Source organism: Ursus maritimus, unplaced genomic scaffold, assembly GCF_017311325.1.
Source record: "Ursus maritimus isolate PB19 unplaced genomic scaffold, ASM1731132v1 scaffold_22, whole genome shotgun sequence".
NCBI classification, from domain to species: domain Eukaryota; kingdom Metazoa; phylum Chordata; class Mammalia; order Carnivora; family Ursidae; genus Ursus; species Ursus maritimus.
In genome coordinates, this window is record NW_024424675.1 from 8196601 (window position 1) to 8223505 (window position 26905).

At 41.0% G+C, this 26905-nt stretch overlaps 1 protein-coding gene across 3 annotated transcripts in view; it reads right to left on the reverse strand.

Annotated features, from left to right (window-relative positions):
* The window catches only part of MACROD2 (mono-ADP ribosylhydrolase 2), a 1912358-nt gene that overhangs the window by 12850 nt on the left and 1872603 nt on the right, over window positions 1-26905 (reverse strand). The window lies entirely within an intron of this gene.

The following is a 26905-nucleotide window of genomic DNA, read 5'->3' on the forward strand; positions in this document are numbered from 1 at the left end:
GGTAAAGATCCAGTTTACAATCTCTTCAAAGGAAGGTATCTTCAAAGATAGAACTTGCCCTCTTGGTAATGATTTACTGAAGCTGACAATCATGAAGTATGATTCAAAGATGACCAATCTCCGAATCCTGGTGGATGGACGGTAGGAAGGTCAGTACTTGAAGACGTATAAAACAAGTGGAGTGGGGGAAGGTGAAGAAAGCCATTTTAGATTTGAAGTCTGAAGTTCAGGGCCATATAAGTCAAGATGCCAAACAAGCTTTTGCATCCAGTCCTGAGAAAGTGAACTGTGAATAGGCGTGTGTGTATTTGTGAGATGTCAATATAGCAGTAACATCGATGAAATGAAGGTAGATGAGAGAAATCAGGAAAAGGATAACAGAAGAAAGGAAATGACTGACAGATCTCAAGCCTTCGATGTGAAAGTCACTGTGCCCATAAGTTGTTTTCATTAGCTCCTGAGGATGAGGCTGGGAAAACCTAAACCTTCCAACTGGACCTAAAACAATATCATATCCTTTCTCACTCCACCAGTTCTAGAAAGCGAACCGTTTTCAATTTCTCATCAACACATTCCTCTAGGCACAATTACAGAAGAAATCGTTGATGGATTTCTCTAAGCCTTGGAGCAGGAAATCTTGGTTAATTATGCTTCAAAATAGAATAAAGAAAAAAATGGAATATTTGATTTTATATAAACATAATAAACTTTTGGATGGAAAAATACCATAAGACATGTTTAGAAGAAAAGTATTATAAATTGAGGAAAAATACTTACACCTTTTATCATAGACAAATGGTTAATATCTTTAATAATCTTCTAAGAGATTAAGAAGATCGAAAACTGGGTAGAAAGTTGAGCAAGAAATTTAACAGACAGTTCATAATAAAAAAATGGCCTGTAGTCATGTGGAAGATGATTCACTTTGCTCATAATGAAAGAAATGCAAATTGAAATTACACTGAGAAAGGGATTTCAGCCTAAGGTGAATTATCACGATGCAGACTAACCCTCCTACCAATAACAGAAACAATGGAGAGATTGTTTAAGAAACTATTTTCACCCAATAGAGAGCCATCAATACAGCACAAGCTTGAGGAGGTACAAAATTGTGAGGCTGACATTCCACATGTGCCAACAAGTTGAACAGAGCCTCCAGATGTCTTATGAGGCCTGGGGGGTGGGGAGGGGCAAAACTTGGAGATCAGGGTTAACCAAGGAATAGGTGCCAAGGAAATTACCTCACGTCTTCTGTGGGGGCACCTGAAGGGTTATATTCTGGGGGTAAGGATGAACTTGATATAGACCAGCTCTTGAAATAACTTAAGTCCAACTTATAATCAGTTCAATTCCTGATTATATGGCAGTGCTCTGCTCAATCCTACTGGCCTGACAGAAGAAAAAGAAATCTTTTCCAAAATGAGATAAAACCACCCAGAGCCTCAAGCTATCTCTACAATTATTCACACACAGTGTCCAGCATTTAATAAAAAATTATCTGGCATTCCAGAAGAACAAGAACAAACCACTGAAAACCAAGAGAATAAGACGATGTATGGAGACATGTTAGAGATGTAGATATCATAGACACAATTTTAAAATAGTGATTAACAGCACTACTGATGCTCGATTTTAGCCCAAGGAGACCCATTTAAGCACTTTCTAATCTCCAGAACTGTAAGATAATAAATTCATGTTGTTTCAGGCACCGAGTGGTAATCTACTAAGCAGCCATACAAAACAAATATTCACCCTTTCTTTCCTCCTCCTTCTTCCTCCCTCTGTCTCTCTTTCCAATTTAGCTTCTGGAGCTCTATTTATTCTCTAAGAAAGTTTGGGCCACTGTGGAACAGAGACCAAGGCCCAGCCAGCCTGTGTCTGAGGCCTCGAAAACTCCCACCAGCAGGACAGACCGAACACCTGAGAGAAGAAATGGGTCCTGCGAACTGCGGCATGGGCTGGGTTCGGCAATTCACAGATTCAGGACGAAGTCCTTTTCCAATTTGCTTTCCGAAACATCCATTTCATCTGCACCCAAGATCCTGCAGTAAAGCAGCCTTGCACTGTTCCTCGCGGAATCCAGGTTGTCACTAGATTGTCTGTGTTTCCAAAGGAGCATCTGCTCAGAGCCAAGGCGACCGCTAGGTGATAGCCATACTAACTGGAGGCGGGATTAGCCAACCCTCTAATTCCAAAGTGTTTAGCTTTGGAGCACAAAAAGTTAAACACCTTCTTGCAACACATTGTAAACATGTCAGTGTGTTTAACATGTTAACTGTCCTCTGTTCCCCTGCCCACGTGTTTAGAAAAGAAACAGGTTATGATGTTTAACTAGTAAATGGATGTATGTGCTTATAGCAGCTAACACTTTTTAAACACTTGTGGATGCTTAAAATTATGATGTGTTTAAGATTTGAACACGTTTGCTTTTCTATACTCTTAAAAAAATAAAATAAAATAAAATAAAATAGTGATTAATGTGCTTAAGAATTAGATGCCAATTTGGAGAATTTCCATGGCAAAAAAGTTTATCAGATAACTAGACACTACTTAAAATGTAAGATGTAAATTCCAGAACTGGAAAATATACTATAATTGAAGTTATTATCAGTAGGTGAATTTGGCGGCCAATAGACATAGCCAAAGGAGGGATTAGTAAACTGAAAGCTAGATTAGAAGAAAATATAAAGTACAGATGAAAAATACAGAAAAGAGGTAGTAGACGTGAGATAGGGTCTATCCTATGTGTAATGTGGCAAAAGCAATATTTAAGATATAATGGCCAATTTCCCTAAATTAATCAAACTACTATTTTAATTATCAAACCAGTTTTAAAAGTGCTCTGATCTCCAAACAGCATTAAAGCAAAGCAAACCTCACTCAGGCCAGTCGTTGTAAAAGTGCTGAAAACCAAGGTTAAAGAAAAAATATAAAATTATCTAGTGTATAAGGATCTATTAACATCAAAATAGCAACGACAGGCCTTACAGATGCCTTGTCAGCAAAAATAATGGAAGACAGAAATAATGCAATGGCATCTTCAAAGTGCTAAATGAAAAATCACCAGTACAAAATTTCATACCAAACAGAAGTGTCTTTCGAATTTGAATTTGGAAAAAAAAAATTTCAGGGAAAAAGAATCAGAATTTGTTCAGGGATGAAAACAGTAGACCTACACTGAAAGAGTAGTTTTCACCATACTCAAAAACCAATTCCAGGTAGATTTTAGAACCAAGTGTGAAAAGTAACTTGGAAAAAGACCCTCACGTCATTAGGCAAAAAGTCCTTACACGGGAAAAACAAAACAATAACCATCAGGGAAAAGACTGATAATCTAAACTAAACAACACTAAAACGAACATCCTTAATCTCTGGAAACACACCATTAAGAAAGTAAAAAATATCTGAATATATATTTGTGGAAGAATATATTTGTGATATATATTACTGACTCCTGCACTGAATAAAAGGAAATAAATATACGAAATAACAGAGAGACAGGGAACCCAATAGAAATGGGCAAGACACAAATATCTCTTAAGAGGATATCCTGTTAGTCACTTAAGTTTTTTGAATGACTTTTGCCAAATCTCAGCATTTAGAAGCCTTGGCTTTTTCACTTTTAAAATGACTACAGAATGTTCTAACTCCTTGTCTAACTTATAAAATGTTCTAACTCCTTGTTTAACTTGGAGACACCGTCAGAACTAATTAACACATAACAGTATTGTTATTTTTTATAAGAAATGATTACCCTGAAAGGGAAATTAATTGACCTGACACTAAACATTACTTCCCTGACTTTCCCTAGAGGGCTGCTGTTTGTAAAGGGATCTAAGGATACCTGTGGCTGATTCTTCCGTGAAATCTCTTTCAAGGTCATTACTATCAATGATAATAACCCTTTGGTGATATTACTACGGAGGAATCTCTGTGGCATCACAGGGAACTTTTTATCTAACAGGCAGGATGCTAGTCAATTAAACAGTGCTCAATGGAAATGAAGGTGAAGAACTGGGTGAGAGATGAAGGAAGAAGTTGAAGAAAGCAAATCCCAAAAGGCAGATCAAAAAATAGTGAACATTTAAGATGCTTGCCTTACGCTTTCTCTTTTCAACCTCACTATTTTGTAATACAAAACATTCATCTGAGAAATTTCAGGTTATGTCACCATATCGACACAGATTAACATGAGACTCAATGGCAGGTTCGAGACCCATGACACAGAGAGATAAAAACAGAAATTAAAGCTGTATATTACCGCATTCCAGGAGCAGAGGGAGGCGTTGCCTGTCAGATCTACTTCCAAAGACACTAAAGGTATATTTGATAGACGTGATTAATTTATTTACTATCATACATACACAGGATATGTGCATGTGGTATGAGTATATGACTGTATTTAGTGAGTGGTGCAAGTGTGTGTGTGTGTGTGTGTGTGTGTGTGTGTGTGTGTGATGTATGTGATGTATTTGGGAAGAGGGAGAGGAATGACAGACATTTGTTACTCTGACGTGTGTGGTGTGGACCTGGTATTATTGCCCCTCCTGGGCAATGCAACTGAGTGCCCCAGAGAAATGAGTCCATTTCATACAGACAACAGAATCTGATCAAGACAGAAATTGCCTCTACAGCTTGTTTATTCCAGTTTGCCTGTCCCTCCCCCCACTTTGATTGTTACTGCTTGGAACACAAACCAGAGGTACATTTCAGGGCTCCTAGCAGGAGATGAAAGATCCTAAAATAGAAAGTGTCTGGGACATTTGGTACCTTTTTCATTTTCAATTACCAACAGCAACTGTCCTCCTCAAAGCCTTGATTATGGTAACCTTTTGTAGGTCAGTCGTATTACATAAAATAATAAATTCAGCAGGTCTCATCATAAAGAGAAGATACCGAGATGCGCACAGAAGGCAGTTAACCAGATTTTTAATACATAAACTTGGAGAGATGTTGGAGGATCCTTCAACTTTTTCTTTTGAGATTTGTGTTGACAATAAGCTCCATGCAACAAACAGAATGACAAATAATTATTTCTCGAAGTATATAGTGGCAGAGGTGTCATGACAGCCAACGAGAGCAGAGCTGGTCTGGATTTACAGTGGTACTGATCCAAATTGAGGTGGTATTCTTGAACCATCTTGACAACTTTTGCCTTATCTATCTTCCAACTTCACTATTAATGTGGCGGATTAGGTAATTATTCTGAAATGTTCACTTCCTATCTTCTACCACCACGGGAGTCTATGTCACTATCCCTTGACATTGGACTTGGCCATGGAATTTGTTTTGGCCAATGGGATATTAGGAGAAATGAGTCAGAGGGTTGAAATATATTTGTACAGTTGGGGTATGGCCTCTTGTGCTCCTGCCTTTTACCCCAAGAGGAACATGCTTTAGGGAGCAACTGATTCAAGGAAAGTATGACCTGGATTCAACTCACAGCCTGACTTCCCTCCTCACCCAGAAACTAAATGTAGTCGATTCTCATATCCATGAACAAAAGACAGTTGATTATTTTTCTAAGCCATGAGATTGATGATGGCTTGCTATGCCACATTATTGTGGTGATAGGTACCACTCTTACTAATACATTTTAATTGACTCAGTCTTTTTTTTTTTTTTTTAAAGATTTTATTTATTTATTCGACAGAGAGAGAGACAGCCAGAGAGAGAGGGAACACAAGCAGGGGGAGTGGGAGAGGAAGAAGCAGGCTCATAGCAGAAGAGCCTGACGTGGGGCTCGATCCCAGAACTCCGGGATCACGCCCTGAGCTGAAGGCAGAGGCTTAACCGCTGTGCCACCCAGGCGCCCCTAATTGACTCAGTCTTGACATTGCTTCTTAATTTTGTCCCAGAGCAATCATAGCTATAAAGTCATGAGCTTGATTTGTGCCTAGTTTTTTTTAACACATATTAATGCTTTAATTTATTTATTAATGTTAATTAAATTAATTTGTTAAAGATGTGTTCTTGCGGGAGATTTCTGTATTGAATTTTTGGAACATGGTCTGCCCATTAGATCATTAGTTCAGTTTTCCCTTCATTTTAGGGAGTTTTCTCTTCTGTATGTTGACTTCTAAATTTCAGGGACACCAACTGTTCCCACATAGAACAATTTATTCCCTCTCTCTTCTATATATATCATTTTTTCTCAAATTGTTTTAGAGTTTCTGTGTTCTTTTTCACTGTGATCATCTCAAGCCTTTTTTCTGTCTCAGTAACTTGGTCTTTGCTGTTCTTAATTGATTTACTTTGCTAATGGTTGAAAATGTGTCTCCTTCATGCTTACATTTCAGATCATTATGCCATTTTATCACCTTAACTTCAAGATCTTTAATGTTCTTTTGAAGTTCCTTTAGAGCTGTTACAGGGGATTTTCATCTTTGTCTGGAGTTATGTTTTCTTCCGCAATAGCTTCTTCATCTGTGTTTTGCTGGCTCGCATGCTCACTGGCTTCCTTCTTTCCTTCTCTCTGTCATGGCTTCCGTGTGCGTACAGGGCAAGATGTGGGACACGTATTCATTAGCATGCTTCTTCTTTCTCAAAGTATCTGTGGCCTGTTGGTCCTTCAGGAGCTACCTAGAAGAGTGTTTTCTTTTGAGGACTTTCTTTAGGAGGGGTAAAGTAGCCAGAGCTGTTTACCACATTAGTTGTTCTGGATTTCTCAAGCAAGAGAGAGAGAGAGATAGGCAGACCATCTTGGAGCTTCTCTATTCTCTTTTGCTGTTTCTATTTGTTTGTTTTTGTTTTTGTCTCAGTCTCCCAAACCAGGGAATAAACTCCACAAGAATGCAACACTGACTCCTAGGGTAGGGAGGGCAAGTCCTTCTTCACCTCTTCATGGAGGCTTCACCAGGGGCTCTCAAGCTCCTTCTCCCTTGCTTCTTGCACACTCAGAAGATTTTGCCTTATTTTTAAAAAAGATTTCATCTATTTAGTTGAGAGAGAGAGCACTGAGCAGGGGGAGGGACAGAAGGAGTGGGAGAAGCAGACTCCCCCTGAGTGGGGTGAGGTGGGGCTGGATCCCAGGACCCTGAGATCACTACCTGAGCCACCCAGGTGCCCCAAGATCTTGCTTTATTGATTTTCTCTTTTGTTTTCTGTTTGGTGAAATTCCTGGGTTTTGCTAGAGGTAATTAGTTCTAGGCATTTGTTACTGGTCTGCTTTTCCTCTCCCATTTTACTCCCAGCAGGAGATAATTGAAATGGAGAATTACAGAGGGTTTTCCTCTCTCTACTGGGAAGGGAAGAATAAAAGGTGTTCATGGCTGACTATACACTTTTGTGGAAATTTCCTTTGGGCTGCTTCTCTCCCAGTTAGGGAGGTAAATGGTAGCTAGTAAGGTCCTATTCAGGGTTACTTCTGAGCCCAGTAGATTTAGGGGGTAGGCTGGGGTGACACCATGCTCATGCTTTCAGCATGTCTGAAAATGTACCTTTTCTTTTGTTGGCTACCAGCCCATTCTTTTGTATGATTACTGTTTTTGTTGTTCTTCCTTTGCTTATTTTATTTATCTCCTTTCATACTGTTATTTGGGGGAGAGTGAGGTTTGAAATCTGACTTCACACCATCACCTTAAACCCAAGACCAGGTGCACAGACTGCTTTGATTTGTGTGACTGAGTATTCCCTACAAGTGTCACACACATTTAACCTTTGTCAGCATCTGGTTTTAGGAGTATTTATCAAATGACAGTTCTGATTATAGACTGGATGTTATAGCCTAAAAGTTTATGTCCCTCCAAATTCATATGTCAGAACTGCAATTTCCGATGTAACTATATTTGGAGATAGGGCTTTTATGGAGATAACTGTGGCTAAATAATGTTGAGGCCCTAATCTGATAGGGCTGTGGCCTTATAAGAAGAGAAAGAGAGAGAGAGAGAGAGAGAGAGATCTCTCCGTCATGTGAGGACACAGTGAGAAGGAGGTCATCTACAGGCCAGAAAGAGAGCCCCCATCAGAAATCAAATTGGTTAACTCCTTGAACTTAGGACTTCCCAGCTTCTAGAATTCGAAGAAAACTAATTTCCGTTATTTATGTATCGTACTTTGTTATGGCAGTCTGAGCAGACTGATATACTTGATTTCTATTTAGTTCGTACTTCTTTGGGACAAAGGTATAATTAGAAACCATCTGTCCCCTACCTAATCTACTTTCTCCCAAAACCTCCGTGTTAAAGCTCCTACTTGACCACACTACCTCTTTCGATCACTTGGACAAACACTATAGACATACGCCCATGGCTCCCTCTCCAAAGTCAAATAATGAACGATTAAGCCGACAGGATCATGCAGGTGGAAAATTCACATGTTTCTACAAGATACTCTTTCCATGGCAACACACTTCTTCATGCATTAATTGGGAATATTCTACTCTAATCAAAATCAGAAGCTGTCTTTAGTAGGAGATGAAAGGTAGTGATGGTAGCTGGGGTGGGCGTGAGATCATAAGGTCCACAAATTCTTCTTTTATGTTTTATCAGATGATATGCCTCTGTACAGTCATTTGAGAATGGTTTGGAAATTCATCATTAGTGACTGTCCAAATAACTACTGCACAGAAAAACCCAATATTTAGGAAGAAAAGAAAAAAAATGTCCACCAAATATTTCAGTGCCCACCGTGGGCTGGGAGACAAAATGAATGAGGCATATTGCTGCCTTCGTGAAGTTCAGAAGCTAGCTGAGAGAGAAAGAGAGAGAGACAGAGAGAGAGGGAGCTAACTGCTCGCAAGCCAATGACATTACTACCAAGAACGCAGGAGCACAAAGGAGAGAGTGATTCACCTTTTCCGAAGAGGGTAAAGAAAAATCCTGGAGGACATGCAGAAGGCATGTAAGCTGGAGCCCGATGGCTGAATCAGTTTCGCATGTTTTGCACCCATGCTCGGTGTGTGGATAGGCAGAAATATCTCTTGACTGTAAAACATCTGAAGGACTCAGCTTTTCACATCTTCAGCCAGACTACTTGAGGCCCGGCCCTTTTCACTCTTCCTCCATTCCTCCACCCCCTGCTGGTTGTGCTGCTCCCACAAATTCTAAAAGGCAGTTCACGTTCCTCTGTACTGGATCACAACCACGGAAGTCTTCCCAGGTGGTGTCATGTTTGGCTTAACTGAGCGAGATCCTGATCAGATTCTACAAGTCTGGCTTTTTCTTTCCCTTTTCCAGGCCCCAATTAAGCATCTAATTCTCATTCAGCCTCATTCTGCATTCCCCATCCCCTCCAGGGCCTGGCAGGAATGGAGACTATAAGGAGGCCCTTCTCAGCCAGGGGCTGCCAGCACTGGTCTCAGATCAGGGTGTTTCTAGCAGGAATAATACAAATTGGGTGTCTCTCAAACTCCCCCACACACCATCACACATCCTTTGTGGCTTTTGTCTTTCTACAGCAACCAGATAAATCTGCACACAGCAGGGTCCTAGTGAACACAGAGGTACCTATTTTTTCCAGGGGAGTCTCTTGATTCTTTCACTCTAATAGGGTTTTAACTACGCAAGGAGCCACAGTGGGGCAGCTTTGGGCTTTTCAATGGTTCTTTATGTGGAATCTTTCATAAGGAAGGAACTTACTGCTGGCAATAACCAAAGCTGGATTCTCAGAAACTTCATCATACACTTAAGGCTCCTGGAAGAAAGCACCTCTCACTGTTTTGGTTGAAATCCTGCACAATTAAGTATATAGCTCTTGAGTCAAGGAATAATGTAATCCTATGTAGCCTTAATTATAGACTCCTTAATTATTTCCACTAGATTTTGCCCTTTCTGTATGTTACATTTTCCTAAATAGCACAATTTATTCCGAACATTTAGTAAGACCTAGCGTATCATCTTTGTCCATGACCAAAGTACTAGAAATCTATACCCAAGAAGAAAGCTGCATCCAAGAAAGGACTAACAGATTTACTGAAGCACCAGACGATGGTTATCTGAGGGCTCTGAACTGTAAGTAAGTATGTTCAGTTCTGCTACAATAATTCCATTTCTGGTCTTGGCCCCTCAACACCAATTCTTTTAGCTTCAAAAAAAAAAAAAAAAAAAGAAACAATTTTTCCTACTTGGAAAAGTTTTCAAACACACCTAGTATTAAATTCAAACCCATTTTCCATTCAGCTTTTCTTTACAAAACCCTATCACAGATACCTGGATCTTCATCTTTGAGTTTCTTTGGATTTGACCATTTTTATGCCTTCTGAGTGTCTGTCACTACCAGAGCAAACACACACACACACACACACACACACACACACCCTAAAAGACTGTCTAGGCCACATCCACTAAATATGTAACTGATATTAAACTCAGTCAGAAGACTTTTACTAAAGAGAATTCAGTTACCTGTGAGAAGTCGATGTTATGTTTGCCAATCTCTTCTGTTTAGGGGCTTTGTTCCCCTTTTTGGTTGTAGGTCTAGGTTATTTCTTATTGTCTGAATAGGACTGCATTCCTCAAGGAATAAAAAAGACCCTTGACCATATTCCAGTCCAACCAAACCTTTTCACAGATGTGGACACTGGGCCTCAGAGAAGTGGCATGGTTGCCCCAGGCCACCCAGCTATGAGGTGAGAACTAAAATTTCTCCTAACTCCCCTCCTGAGCTATCTTTAATACTTTGCCCAACACCAGTGACAGTGGTGAGAGAGCTGAAATAAGACTGGAATTTGGGATGTTGATCCATTCGAAGGCAATGGACTTGAGTGTCTTTCACATCCCTAAGATGGGGTGGGGGAGGGTAGCACAAACTTATTCACAATGGAGAAAATAAGTTCCCGTCAGATGCCAGGGACCTCTCTGTGGTCAGCAGCAGCGGGCTCAGTAGAAATGATGGTGTGCTAAGTGTTTCCCCTCCCACAGGGTCTGCAGGGCCCTGGAGCATGGGTCATATTTCACTGCCATATATTTTAGAGCTGAAGCTTGGTGGTTTGATTGTCCTTTTAAAGATGGGCTCACTCTGTGTCCTCTTTAATCTGGAAGGTTAATGTCACTCTGGAACTCCTACCCCTGGGGTTAGAAGTACCTGATGGCTTGGTTCAGAATTCAGGGAAAAGATTCTAAACATGAGCAGCATAGGGTTTCATGGCTTCCTTGGGCACCAGAGGATCTGAGGGCCCTGGGACTGAAGGGGGTGGTCAAACAACAGTGGTTGGGTCTGTGATGATGTCATCCTCCAGGCTACAGGAGACTCCCTGTGTTCATGCCGTAGCACTAGCTTCCTGGGGCTGACATCACTGGGCTGCCCAGTCCTCTCCCTGAACCCATGGACGCTGAGCATCTAAACCGGCCTGTCACTTTACAGCTTGATTGACTCCTGACTGCTGAATTTTGCTTTCATCTTGACCGATGATCTTGACTAAGGCACCCTGGTCTCTCCTGTAGTCAGGAATGCCTTGCTCATTCTGGGATTTTGACAACCAAGAGATTCCTAGCGCTCTGGCGGCCCTTTTGCCTCTTCTCTCAGGCTGTCATAGGTACTCCTTCTGTAGTTGTCAACCTGACTTCCTTTCCTGTGTGGAAACAGCAACTCCAGTGAGAGAATGGGCTTTGGCGACACCAAATAATAGACCTTGCACCTGCTTTATCACTTGACATTTAATCTCTTGTTCTAGGAGACAATTCAGGAAACTCTTTCATAGTAGAAAAAATAACATCCAGAGTTTCCCTTTCACTCAAAGAAATCGTAATCCTTTTTTTTGTTCATGCATTTTACCAAACTAGAGATCCTGTCACATAACCTCTCCAGCAAGATAACAATTCACCTTTGAGGAGGAGGCAACCCAATTTTGATTTATTGATCTCAGGCCACAATGCTTTTCTTAAAAAAAAAGAAAACTTCAGACTAGTCTATATGTGATTGTCAAATAAAAGCCTTTAGACCAGACTTTTTGAAGCTAATTTCCTTCAATTCACAGAATTATATAGACTTGTTTTGCTTGTAAATTTTTCTAGAAAGTCCAAAATAATGCATCAAGAAGCAGGAACATTCCCCCAGCCCTGCGGCCTCCCTTGGTAAATGGGAAGAGTTATACTGAAAGCTGCCCTTCAATTTCCGATTTCTGGTTTTGTTACATTTAATCCAGTTGCTATTTGACTGATTTTAATAGAATATCGGTTATTCGTGTGGTTGTAAACCTTGGAGAAGGAAAGAAGATGGGTTTTCACATAGTAGCAAGTGTGTGTCTTCCATTACAAAGAACCCTCTGCTAGAAGTGTGGTGGTGGTGGTGGTGGTGGTGGTCGTCCTGCGTGCGTGCGTGCGTGCGTGCATGTGTGTGTGTTGGGGGAAAGCGGAGGGGTGCTCCTTAAGGTTTTATTATGCAGGAAAGAGGTTGTATCTATTTTGTGGCTAAATTGCTACTGCTGTATTTCATTGATTTGAGGACACATTTTTTTCCCCTACATTTTAACATCTGGGAAGTTGAGATGAATTGAATAATCAATGGCTCTACAATTGCTATTAACCTGGATTGAAGCCAAGTTCAGACAGAAGATTTACATTTGCTTGATAGTCACTGGACAACATTACCAACTGGAGATCAATTAAATTACACTCCCTGCCTGTGGTTTCTATGGACTACACTGGGATATGAATTTGGGACACAGACCTGCGGGATTAGCACCAGTTTGTGATTCAAGTTCTTCAGGGAGACTTTTTTTTTGAAAAACCCACTTCCATCAATGCTGAAGGTAAGACACCCAAGTCTCCTGGCTTTTTGGAGCAGTTATTGTTGGGCAGGGCCATCCCTCCAGGCCACCTCTGAGTTTCCCTGCCGCTGCAGTGGACACAGCAGCCCCGGGTACTTGGACAGTTGCCCCCCTTGAAGCATCTCTCTGTTTCTCCACTAGCAGTGCTCAGATAGCGTGTTCAGCCCAGGCATAGGACAGTCCTGGGGGCCTGTGCATATGGAAGTCTGAGAATCACAATGAAGGAAGGGAGCCATTGGCTAATGCCCCAGCTTCCCTGTCCCTCCACGTAGAGATTCTGTGGTGTGCTGTACCCAGCTCCTCAGAGGGGCCTCAGTGGGACTGAGCCCATTTTCTCATAGTAGTAACCTGCTCATGAACCATACTTCATTAGTTCCTTCCCTTCCATCTCATTTCCCTACTTCTTTGCTTGTGCTTCTAGGGACCATCCCCCAAATGAACTACTTACACCCAAGGTCTGGCTCAGGATCTGCTTTAGGAGGCACACAGATTAAGGCACTGTCCCCTATTTCTCCTTTAACCTCACCCGAGGGTGTATCTCTTTGATGACTTATACTGAATTCTCCATTTGGGGATTTTTTTCTTACTCAGCGATAGTTAATGGAAGAGTAATTCTTATAACGGAAGGTATCTTAATTTCAATGATTATTATTAAAGAAAAATAAAACTGCTGGGATAACATAAGCAGACTGAATATGCAAAATGAGTTGTTAGCTCATCTCCCCCACCAATCAGTATAAAGTTTTAAATACTTATGAAATGTTCTGTCCACCCAGATCCAACTAAGCTGATTTGGCACACACGTGTCATGCTATGGGTCTCAGGTCTGACCATACTGTTCTAAAACTCATTATAGGAGATAATGGACACCAAACAGTTGCATTCCAGGGGCGATATTACCCTTTGGAATAGCCATTTGTTTTTTCAGATTTCTCACAGGTGACATGGAGGTTAATGAGCTAATGGCGGCACCAGTGACTCACCTGAACTTTTCAGAATGTGGTCCATGGACCATCTGCAGTAGACTCACTCAAAGATTATTATAAAATGTGCATTTCTAGGCTTCTTATCAAATATATCGAATAGGAATCTGTAGCTGGTAGGGCCCGGTAATCTGCATTTCAATAAGTCTTCCCCAGGGATTCCTGCATGCATGGAAGTTTGAGAATTATCTGCTTTTCCATGGTTTTTCATGAAAATAGCATCTTTAAGGTTCCTGGACCTCTTCCAGTACACGTGCTTCATGTATTGACTAGAAGAAATTTTATTATTAGCATAAGACCTATAGCAAATATTTTTTAAAAGATACCTGAAACATTAGGAATAGTATTATCTCAATAACATGTCCTTCTTAAAAGATGATAATTCCATAATTCCAGACAGAAATTCTGGAATTCATTCATTCATTTGACAAATTCTTATTCAATGTCTGTAATTTGTTAGGTTACGTGATTATAAGATGAATGGAGCTCTATCCTAATGCAAAGGCAATGACAGTATGAAGGACTGTGGCATCAGGGTTGAGAGCATGGATTTGAAGTGTGAATTTTGATTCTGCTACTTACTTGCTAAATGATTCTGGGCATGTTATTTAACCTCACTGAGATGCAGGTTTCTACTATGCACTTTTTAGTGCAAAGTGATGCCTACCTCACAAATAGGTAATGTATATAATGGAGCACTTAGTGGAGTGTTTGGCCCATAATAACTAATTATGAAAAGCTATGATTTGAGTAATAATAAAATGCATGATCTCCTATCAGGGCAGGAGAAGACATACGCAGTACAGACAGTACTTATACATGTGGATTCTGGGGCAAGATTTGCAGGGTTTCAGTCCTGGCTCTGCCACTTACTAGCTCTGCAAGTTTGGCTAGGTGACGTCACCTCTCTGTGTCTCCTGCGCAACTTTGCTTCCTCTCTTTGACTTTCACATACCTTCTTCTGCAGTAGACCTTTTTACTCCAACCATTTACCTGTCTACTTCACAGAGAACCCAAATGGCATGGCTGTTATTTGGGCATGTTTTTGGCAATGGGAGCAGTGGTCATGATTGATTACAGACTGAGGAGACGGTCATTAGGGAGAGAGAGAGGGAAATAGCTGATAAGACAAAGCCCACTAGACAAGGCGATCATGAGATCATTGAGAGCACAGGTGAGGAGAGACCTGGGGCAGCAACAGTTGCCTCTGCTCATGTTCTTTACATGAGGAATTGTCTTAACTTTCGGAGGCTAATATTACTTATCGTCATATCCTTGTGAAGGGTGTTGCTATATATTTTTAAGAGAACGTCCTCTGAGTTTATCACTTTCAATTAAAAATTAGTCCATCAGAATGAGTCATGGCAGAGGCACTCACAGGAATAGATGACTGATTCATGCAACAATTAAGCTGCTGAGAGATCTCTGTGTCCTATCAGCACCAGAAAGCTTTATTTTCTCTGTTTTCTAAACAATGTAATTTGATTATACCTCAAATACTGGGCTTCTTTATTTTCCTATTTATTATATAAATTACATATGTAAAATCACATGGAATAATGACATGCAGACTTTTGTCTATAGAAAGATGGGCTAACTGTGACCAGAGTGGGGCTTTGCCTTGATTTTCTGGTGATGCGGATAGGTTTGCTTCACTCCAGTCCCACCTGTATGCAGCCCTCTTGTATTCAGAGGTAAAGGTCTTGGCTACAGTTTTGGTGCAGTACTTAATTAAGAAAGAGTGAGCATATTGGACTTAATAATAAATTCTGGCCAAAGTACGGAATAATCAACATTCTCATCTATAAGCACCCACTGAGCATCTATTAAGCCACTTTAAATTAATTACTTAGGAGACATTCATTAAGTATCTACCATGTGCCAGGCTCTTTATGGAAAACCAGGAAGCAACTATGTAAATACAGTCTCTGTCCTCCAGAGACTCACGTGATTGAAATCCCAAGTGATAAGAATTATTCCGGGTCAGTAAAGGGCATCTCACCCAGTCTTGAGGGAGAGATAGGAAGGGGTCTCAGGGAGGTGTTGCTGGACTAAGTCACATCCTAGCTGAGCCCTAAAGGTTGAATGGAGGTGGCCAGGAGGAGAGGAGCATGGGAATAGTTGGAGGCACAAGGCTCAGAGAAGAGGACGTGTGGCCAGTGGAAGGACTGCTGTTATTGCTGCAGTTCCAGGTGGCTGATGTTTAGGGTTAAGGGAGGTGGCCAGAGAGGCAACAGGAATCAGTCCTTGAAGAGCGAAGGAGTGTCATTCAGAAGGCTATGAGACCTGTGGAGATTTTAGTCAGGGGTGGCATAACAGATTCCCCTTTTAGGAAGTTTAGTCTGACTGCTGAACAGGGCATGAATTTAAGTGGGGGTGGGGGAAACCAGAAGTGGGAAGAACAGTAAGGAGGGGGGACCTCTTCTTCTGAGCACAGAGCTGAACCAGACATACCGTCCTAGCTTCTTAAATAGTAAGCAGGGCCTCGCGACTCAGTAGCAGCCAATGACTGTGGGTTGAAGCAATATATGCTACTTCTGAGACTGGCACCCGGATCCCCTCCTGTGTGGTCCTCCACACCCCCTGCCCTCACCCACCAGGCCTTGGCAGCCGTACTCAAACTTGAGAACCACCTGGACAGCTTGTGAAGAGCGTAGTTGTGGATCCTAGAGTCAGAACCTCTGATTGTGCTAGTCTGTAGTAGGGCCCAAGGATTTGCATTTTTAGGAAGTTGCCAGGTGATGGTAAGTAATGCTGCTGGGCCAGGAATCACATTTTGGATACAGAGGCCCCAAGAAATTTAGAGCTATAAGATGTATAGGAAGGCATTATCCTGGGTTTCTGAGTGACTGTGTGGAGCAGTCTTCTCTCTCCTCAGAACAGCTTTGGAGTGTGAGGTAAGAAGTATACTTTTCCCATGGTCAGTCATTGAGATTATGAGGTTGTTTCTGCAGTCAGCCTACTCAAATTAATACAGGAGGCACTTATCAAAGGGACATATGAAAAAAAAAAGTTACAATGTGTGTGACTGCCAGTACTGTGTCTGTCTGTCACAGTGATCAGTTTTATAACTGGATGGAGTGCAAGTGTTGTTTCAAGGCTCAGCTTACCTCCCTCATCTTGTCCACCTCAGCCCAGGACTTGCTCTTCCCTTTCCCAGTGGACTTACTATGATCACTCATTTGACCTTTCCTGCACTAGACCATGGGCAGTAGACAGCCAGGAATTCTACTTAAAATCTCCTTAAAACCCTATCTCAAGCTTCCCATGAAATAAGGTATTCAAAAAATAATTGTTAGGCATCTTGATGATGCGTCAGTAGACACACGAATGCCCACTGACTCTAAGTAGATGGAGGTGTCTGCCATTTTGTCTTCTCCCATAGTCCTTTGCACATGCTGCTCCTTCCTCCTGCAATATTGGCCCATCCCCACTCAAGGTAGCTAATTTTACTCAGCTTGGACATCACTTCCACCAGCAGGGCTACTCAGATGAAACTGTGACTAGTTACCACCCCTATGCCCATTTTCTTCCCCCTACAATTTATAAAATATGTATCATACTATTCTGTAACATATTATTCTAAGTAAGCGTGTTCTTTTTAAGTTATTTTTGAATTTTGGTTCTCTTTGCAGCACTATAAAATTTTTTGTTCTATTTACATTTCTATAAACACCATATTTATGTTTAACTCAATGATTATCCAACTAGCCCAGTATCCTCTTTGTATGAATCATTCAAATATTTGATGAATGATGCCCAAACATTACCTGGCCCTTAGCATGTGCTCAGCAATCTTAGAAATCGATTTGTTGTTTTACCAAAGCCATAGAAATGGACAAAGTCTCCAAGAAAAACTTTTTAAATGAAAAGGAATAAAGACCTTAGGATGCTGTCCACAATTAAGAAATAGAATAATTTCGAGTTTAAGCTAGAGGAAAAGTAGGTGTGCGTGCATCATGCTTGAAAGTCAAGGGTAAGTCAGGGGATGGATGTTGCATGTCAACCAGGCAGAGTCAACACCGGGAGGAGGCCACTGAATGTGAAATGTAGAAAGCCACGTTTGGTGTGCACATTTGTAGCCCAGTGTTACCAGAGCTGACACCTGAAGCATGACTAGAACTCTGCAGTAACAGAGGGACTATACTGTTATAGTCCCCTAACCTGGTGGGGGAGGGGCAACAGTAGCAACCATTGGTTTTCCAAGACAGGGAAGACCCGTATATGACTGAAGGCCAAAAGGGAGGAACAAGTAGAGAGACATATGCGCATGATGCTGGGAAACGGGAAATAACTGAGAAGACAAAGTGTTGTTTGAGAAAAAGGGATTCAGATGCAATGTTATAGTTAATTTTTGGAAAGGAGAAAAGTAGCTATCATGTCAAGACAGAAGAGAATGTGGGGGGGGATGTGTCTAGATCAAAGATAGCTTTGATGGAGAAGACAGAAGATTAAGGGGTCTCTCCTTTATTTTTCTCAGCGAAGTGGGAGATAGGGCCATCTGCGAGGAGAAAGGGTTTGGAGACAAAGAAGGAGAAGGAGAAGAGGGAGAAGAAGAAAGGGAGGAGGAGGAAGAGAGGGAGGAGGAGGGGGAAGAAGGGGAGGGGTAGGATGGAGAAAGTTTAGAACAGCTACTGTAAGAAGTGTGCTTGGGTAATCAAAAAAGATGGCTTATCCACAGGAACCATTAAATGTAGCACATTAATAACATTATTTTTTAGCCTAGAAAAAAAAAAGACCACGCAAATTTATAGTGCCAGAAGCTTGGCGTGGCTCTGAAATGAGTACCTGAATTGATGATCTCAACTGTTGTATTTCTTCCTCTGAGAGCTAATTCCAGGCACTTAATTTTTGATGTCTTAAATCTTCTGTGTACCCTTCCTTATATGGCTTCCCTCGGCCATCTAACAATACTCACTTTTTAGTATTTTACTGTCTGTAATTCATATTTTCTATTCTCAAGTGAATATTCATATTCTCCAGTGAAATGAACTTGGTGAAGAGGCTGTATGGCCTTTATACTGCTTCATGTTAGTTTGGCAAATATCTATGGGGTACCACTAGGTGCCAGGAACTGTGGGAAATGGTGAGGAAGTGACTTATGAATTAGACACTGTACCTGTCCCAGAGGTTCTCACAGTGTTTGTGGGAGACAGACTCGTGGGTACACAATTTCAGCACCATGTGGCTAGTGCTGTCTTGGAGGCACAGAACATATGATCTTAAGCAGCTAGACTAAGGACATTTATTCATCCTCCAAATATTTCGTGAGTGTCCTCTATGTGTCATATAATGTGAACCTCCAGCAATAGAGTGGTGGAAATAACAGGTAAGGTCTTTGCTCTCTGGATATGTGTTTGAGGAAAATAAGAGTGTGGCGTGACAGAGACACAGTGAAAGGGAGTTATTTAGTTTGAGTGATGGGGGAACGTCTCACCAAGAGAGGAGTGTCAAAATGAGACCTCAGCGAGAAGTCAGCCATGCAAAGATGCAGGAACAGGTGTTTCCCTGAAGAAGGCAGATTCAGAAAAATGGCTCAAAGCCTTGGATACACGTGGCCTGTTCAAGGAGCAGAAAGGAAGCCAGTGTGGCTGGAGAGTAGTGAGGGAGGGCGATAAAGGAAAGACGTGCTATTGGAGAGATTGACAGGGCAGAGTTTGAATTTTATTCTAATGCAAGGATTCAGTTCCTAAGCAGTATTATCTTTGCTCTGCAAAGGCCACAGGATGCCACAGTCTGTTCTTTACACCACCATCAAACAATGATTGCTAGTGAGTATAGTTCACTCAATCATTCAATAATCATAAATTGTGCACCATCCTAGTGTCAGACACTTTCCTAGGTACTGAAGATTTAGCAGTTACAAAGCAGAAAACGTCCTTGTAGTCGTGGTGTTATATTTGAATGTGCATGGTGGTGAACATTTCAGGTACAGGAGCAGTAAGTGCAAAGGCCCTGAGGCAAGAGCATACTTAAAACGTTTGAAGAAAAACAAAGATATAAGATATAAGTGAATAAAGAGAAACTGGCAGCAGAGAAAGAAAAAAAACAAGGCAGGGTGGGGGTACAGTTCAGTGGGTCACTATACGGATGTTGGGTCATATTGGATGTCACTGGGGAACTTTGAAGAGAAGTGGGAGATTATGTTATTTCATAAAAGTATCACTTCACCTGTGGTAAGACAATAAACTGTAAGGAGCTAAAGATGAAGACAGGGAACCAAGTAGGTTATGGGTAATTGATGCAGAGGTAGATTTGACTGGGGAAAAGGTGGAGGAGATGAGTGATGTGACCATATCCGGGTATATTCTGAAAACATAGGATTTGGTGATGAATTGGGTCAGGATTTTGGGATAAAGAGAAGAGTCAAAGATGACCAAAATTTTGGATCTGACCACCAGGAACAAGTGCTATTTGCTCAGATGACAAAGACTGTAAGAATTGCAGATGGGAAGCAGATATTAAAAGCTGTTTTGGAAAGGTTGAGTTTGAGTTGTCAATGAGAAATCCAAGAAGAAAAGTTTATTAGAGGAATCCCAAGTTCCGGAGAAATACTAGGAATTAAGGTAAAATTTGGGAGTCAGCAGCCACTGGTGATTAATTTATTGAGGTAGGGAACCAATTTATTGTTACTTTGAATCAAATCAAATAACAATAATGCTCAATTTAAGAGGAAATGGAGGAAGATGAAGACAGGGAGGCTACTGGTTGTGAGGGAAACTTCTCAATAAGGATTCAAGAGACCTATTTTTCAGTCCTGATTGTCCATGAACTCTCTGTATGACAATGGAAAAGTCATCTGACCTCACTTTCTTAATCTGTATAACAAATGGTAAAATAGAATAATCTCTAAGTTTTCTGCCACTGCTAAATTTAAGATGAAAAGACAAGAGTCATAATATATAAAGGACTCTTATAAATTAGTAAGAAAAAAAGAACAGTCTGTTAGAAATATGGACAAAAGATACAATTCTTTGAAGAAAAAATAAAAATAGTACCAAGTAACCAAAAATGCAACAGTATAACCAAATAACCAAATGCAATTTGCCCTCAAATACAATAGTATGACTACATTAAAAGAAAAACTAACTATGTAACAGGAACAATAAAATATAATTAAAAAGAAATAAAAAGAAAACTAAAAGTGCACATAAATAAAAATTTTAAATCCTATGGAGGATTCATAAGAGAGGCTACTTCGGTGACAAAGATGCATTGTAAGGTGGCCAAAATTTAGCTTACTTCCAATAAAGGTACCCACGGGAGAACAAGACAACTAATTATAAAATTTGTGTGGAAAAACAAACATTCAGCATTTATTATCCATCCAGGAAAATTCTCTAAATGAGCTCATTGAACATACAGCTTTTTTTTTTTTTTCCTTAAAGTGGATGAACAGAGCTGTAACATAAGTTAAGACTGAGTTAGTTGAATTAAGATTGGGTCAGTTCAGTAATAAGCAGTTGGACGTGGAGTCTTCTCCAACTCTCCAGGTTGCCACTGTTTTACTTTCTATAGGGATGTCAAAAGTAGGAAAATCCACCATTGATATTAAACTCAGAATTTTACCTTCAAAAAGAGTATTGTAATGTTTCCACTTGATATATACGTAACATGTGGTATTTTAATTGCATCTAAATTGGCTGCTTAGTTTTAATGGTTAAATCATCAGTAAGGAACTCTGTGACAAAATGGTTGAATAGAAACAAGGGACCAGATTTCTAAACATACAGACTGATTCTTCTTTCTTCGTCTTCAAGACCCAACAACATAGAGATATAACATAAGAAACAAAACAAAACAATGACCAAAAAAACCAATTGCTGTTGTAAGACTGAAGAAATACTGCCACCGTACTAAAAAGCAGGAAACTGTGAAGAGTGATGTCTAGCCGGAAAGACATCACTGCCACTGGGATATAGTCCTCCTTTCCTGCCTCTACTGCCTCTCCCTCACCTTTCTCTAGGCTGAGGGTGAGGATACAGGACTAGATTTAATGGATTACAGAGCTCTCTAACCCTAACACACACAGGTGCACAAGTCAAGAAACTCCAAATGGTGACCATGGTTACATTGGGAGGAGAGAGCAGGGCTCTTGCTTGGCCAAAGGGTCAAGTGTATTGAACACTACAGCAGATGTTTAGGCTAGGGAAAATGGCCAGGGTTGGAAAAGGGACATGGCGCAGGGATATTTAATCTGCTATTCTGTTATTTTTCTTGGCTTCCGTTCAACCCAGATGGTGATCAGGGTTTCCCCCAGCACATAGACTCTGTGTGCGAACAGAAGGCACATGAGGGAAATGAGAAAATCTGACCTAGTTATCTGCAAACTCACACAGGACTTCTCCTTGTGGGTTTATGACAACCTGTCTTCCCATCCAGGGAGCATGCATTAGGCTGCTAATGCCATCTTCTTCCTCAGCATAACCAGGTGTCATTTATCAAGAATGTTTTTGGACTAGAAGGTATATACATCCCACCCTTCTAGTAAACATCTGATCTCCGTTTTATAGATGAGGAACTGGGAACTGAAAAAGTTAGAAAACCTTCTTATGGTCATCCATCCAAAAAGTAATAGAGCTGGAATTTTAAATCCCATCTATCTGAAGACCAGGCTTGCTGCTGACCTGTGTAACAGGCAGGCCCACATTGGTGGTAGAGAAAATTTTAAGAAAACCCAGAGGCAAACACTGACACTTCTCCTTCTAGAAGAAAGCCTTGATGTGCAAAGTGTTAAGCCTAGAAGGGGTTTAGAACTTGAGTTAGGGGATCCCCTCCTTTTGCAGCTCGTCCAGAAGTTAAGTGACATAGTTGAGCATGCAGCACCAGCTGGTAGCAGGTACCACCAGTATGAGATATCACAGCTCCATTATCCAATTCAGTGCTCTACTTATCAATGGTCTATCCCAGCAGATATTCCTCCAAACATTGGAGGCATATGACACATAGACCAAAAGTATCTACTAAAACCTTCTCGCACTAATAGAATGCCATTACTTAAAGTTATGGTCAGAAGAACCTGTAAGGTGGTAAACTGGAAGGCTACTCGGCAGATTCTTCATGAATGTTCCTTTGTCTATATCTCTCCTGGGAGTGCATAAAATTTAAAGGACTACAAGGTAGCAACACCGAGGTGGGCAATTTGCTAACTAAAACTGACGGACTTGGCTATGGAGAATCAGCGTCATCACCTAGGCATGTAACGCTGCTGTGGGCAAAAGCTCGGGCTCCAGCATTCTGCATAGGTCCATGGGGGGCTGCAGTTACCATCAACACAATGCCTTGACTGGGGACAGTCTCCCAAACCATCCCTTGATATGCACCATAGTGTGGAATCCTAATTTGATTATTTTTTTAATCTGTAATTTTTGTTATGTACAAAGTAAAACTTCAGAAATAGGGAACTCCTCTCTATCCCAGGCCCACCTCTAAGAGATAGCCTTTACAATTTGTTTTAGTTCTTGCGGTGGTCACCTAAGAGGTTGACCTTTAAATAACATGGAATTAAGCTTCCATTTTCATTTATCTTTCTTAGACAATAGCTATTGACTCTTGCAATGACCAATGGTGATATATTACTTATGCCACGCTCTCTCTTCCTAGATTTCGATAGCTAAAATAATTTTCTTGCTGTTCTCTGGGTTATTTTTGCATCTTAACTTAAAGCACCCAAAGTGTACAAGTTATCTAACCTTTCCTTCTAGTGTTCCACAACTTTGCTCTTACATGATCAAGAATAACATTTATATTCTACCTATAACCATAATAAACCAAGAGGACTATTCTAAATGTTAGAATTTAAAGATAACATTTTTATGATAAAGGCTATTATAAGATAATATATTGAAAATATGTTGACAATGCTTTATTCCTCTTCCCTACATACCACATTTTCTAGCAGCCAATGGCCACTTTAGCGACGGGAAAGTGGGAAGGCCAGCGCAACCTCAGGAAGCAAGAGAATATAGAGCAGGGTTTCTCAACCTTGGGTACACTTTGGAATCACCTATGGAGCTTTAAAGAATACTGATGCCTGGCTGCCATCTTAACAGCATTGAATATAATTGGTCGGCAGTATGGACTGGGAGTTGGGCTTTTTGAAAGTTCCCCAGGTAATTGTCATTTACAGTGAAAGTTGAGAGGAAGTACTGGTCAGAGAGGATAAGCAAAGTCTAGCCCTTATGGCACTTTCTTTTAAATAGGGGATAAATGGGGCACCTGGGTGGCTCAGTATGTTAAGCGACTGCCTTCGGCTCAGGTCATGATCTTGGAGTCCCGGGATCGAGCCCCGCATTGGGGTCCCTGCTCAGTGGTGAGTCTGCTTCTCCCTCTGTCCCTCACCCTGCTCATGCTCACTCTCTCTCTCAAATAAATAAAATCTTAAAAAAAATAAATATGGGATAAAGGCCAAAGACCTAGAGAGGGGAAGCATATAGGTAGGTTTAAGTAAAGCCAAAATTTGAGGAGGGGCTTTTGCTCCCCTCTTTTAAGATTTTATTTATTTATTTGAAAGACAGGAGAAAGAGAACATGAGCGGGAGGGGAAGAGAGACAGGTAGAGAGAATCTGAAGCAGACTCCGTGCTGAGCACAGAGCCCAACGCAGGACTCAATCTCAGGACCCTGAGATCATGACCTGAGCCCAAACCGAGAGTCGGCTGCTTAACCAACTGCACCACACAGGTCCGACTTTTGCTCTACTCCATATTCGGGATCTAAAACATATGGCCTAGGAGGATCTCCCCCTTCACATTTCTGCTTAAGCTGAGAAAAGATGGTGTCTCTGTGAGGTTAAGTTTAGCTCTTCATGCCTTGTTGTAATTAGAAGTCCCCACATGGCCTATGGCTAGGGTATCTAGAATGTATCTGGTGAGTTTACCTGGGCAGTCACCACAATGTGACACAACCCTGAGTAAGACCACCACGTGAAGCTGAGCAGGCTACTTATGGCACATTTGCAAGGGGTGTTGATGTCTGTTGTGTCCCCCAGAGTTGTGCAATGTGGAGCTTTGAGTCTGCAGTGGAAAAGTGCAAGGTGAACCCCAGCAATGGGAAAAGACTAGGAGTCCCGGTCACACTGAAGGGCCAGTTGAGATCAAGGGGTTGTGTCATTAGAGAATCCCCAAGCCCGGATTGGAATAGTGAGAACAGACTATAGATTTTGATGTGAGGTAAGAGCAGGGTACTCGGTCATTAGGTAGCAAAGGCACATTGCCAGAGAAGCCAGAGGACAGTGAAGGGGGACAAAACATGACACACTGAGAGTATACATACAAGGGGACAAATTCCCAGTTCCTTTAAATTATTGGATCGAATTTGATTTTCTTTCTTTGTTACACAATAGGATAGAGTTTTAAGGATTATCGTGTCTGCCAGTACTATCTAATGTATGTATTGATGATCATATCTAGCCTTTTGTATTTCTGAATTAATAAGTATAAATTGTTGGCCATCTTACAAAATGATATGAATATTGTTTTCAAGTAGGTCAAGAAGTGCACTATGGTCATGGATTTTCTCCATAGAACCAATGTTTGTAATGGCACTAGGGTCATTCAATAGGGAATGTTTGTGGCATCAAAGTCAAACTGGGTACCACGGTACCAACATTATACTTTGTATCATTTTAGAGCAGATTTTCTTGTTACAGTACTTTGTTTGTCTACCGGGTTGAATCTAATGTTTACTGGATCCCCCGTTTTCTTCTACTTTGGTATTTTCTCTCATTTTTTTTTTTTAAGATTTTATTTATTTATTCGACAGAGATAGAGACAGCCAGCGAGAGAGGGAACACAAGCAGGGGGAGTGGGAGAGGAAGAAGCAGGCTCATAGCGGAAGAGCCTGATGTGGGGCTCGATCCCACAACGCCCGGATCACGCCCTCAGCCGAAGGCAGACGCCCAACCACCATGCCACCCAGGCGCCCCTATTTTCTCTCATTTTGTTAGTCTGCTTCCTCAAGTAACTTCTTAAGAGAGAGGATATTGGAGGCAAACATTTCGAGGCTTTGTATATCTTAAAATATATTTATTCCAGCTATGCCCCTACTAGGAAGGTATTCCTAGTTCAAAATGACTTTTCCCCCAGAACTTTGAAAGCTATGTTCTATTGACTTTTAACATTCAGGGTTGCTGATTAAAAAAAAAAAAAAAAAAATCTTCCATGAGACTGATTTCTGTTGTTCATTTGCTAGTTTTCCAATTTGAAATTTTGAAATTTCAGGATGATCCATTTGCAGTGTGAGTCCTTTGTTGTTTATACAGTTAATACTCACTGAGCCCTTTCAATCACATCTGTTGGCTATGGGACCTCTCCTTCAATTTGCTTTGACAATTAGACCTCAACTTTTTCTCGTATTTTCCACATCTTGGTCTTTTTACTTAAATTTATCTCTCAGCTTATGTATTGATTTTATTTTTAATTTTGTCAACTTCATTTTACATTTTCAACACTCCTTGCTTTCTAATTGTTGCTTTTTTCTAATTGTTGCACCTTCTTCTTTTGAAGATTTTTTTTCTTCCTTTGGGAGAGTACAAATTATTGTGGGTTTTTTGTTTGTCTCTTGTGATAGTTCTTTTTCAAATTACTACTCTGAATTATCTGTTTCGCTTACCTGTTTTTCAATCTTTCTCTTACTCTTCCCCATTTATAGGGCTGGATTTCCTGTTATGTTCACTGATTCAAGGTCGCCATTCACATTCACGAATGAGACACCAGGGTGATAGGGGGTTCCTCTGATACGGGCATTGGTCTCTCTCTCTGCCCTCCGCCCCCATAAGGAAGAATTCTGATGGGGTGGGGGGTTATGTAATTGAGTGGTATGTGTTGATGGATAGGTTTTACCTTACGGTAGAATGACAAGGAGACAGATGTCAGGCCCCCAAATGCTAGAATGAGGGGGCATTAATCTGGGATGGTAGCATCCACACAAACAACCCTAATTCTCCTCATTTCATTTGTTTGGTTTCTTTAGAACTGAGCTCTCTGATCCCTTAGGTACCATGGTGAGGAGGCCAGCTGCTTTAGTTAGTCCAAAGAGAACTTTAGTTAACTGCCTATATCCAGCCCTTCTTTGCCTTGAACTCCATCTTGCCTACTGACCATATGTCCTAGTGTCACCTTTTCCTTCCAGAAGTGTCCTAGTTTAGAAAATAAATTGGTCACTCTACTGTTGACTACCAATCCTGAATTACTCTCAGGTTCTACAATGGAAGGTCTA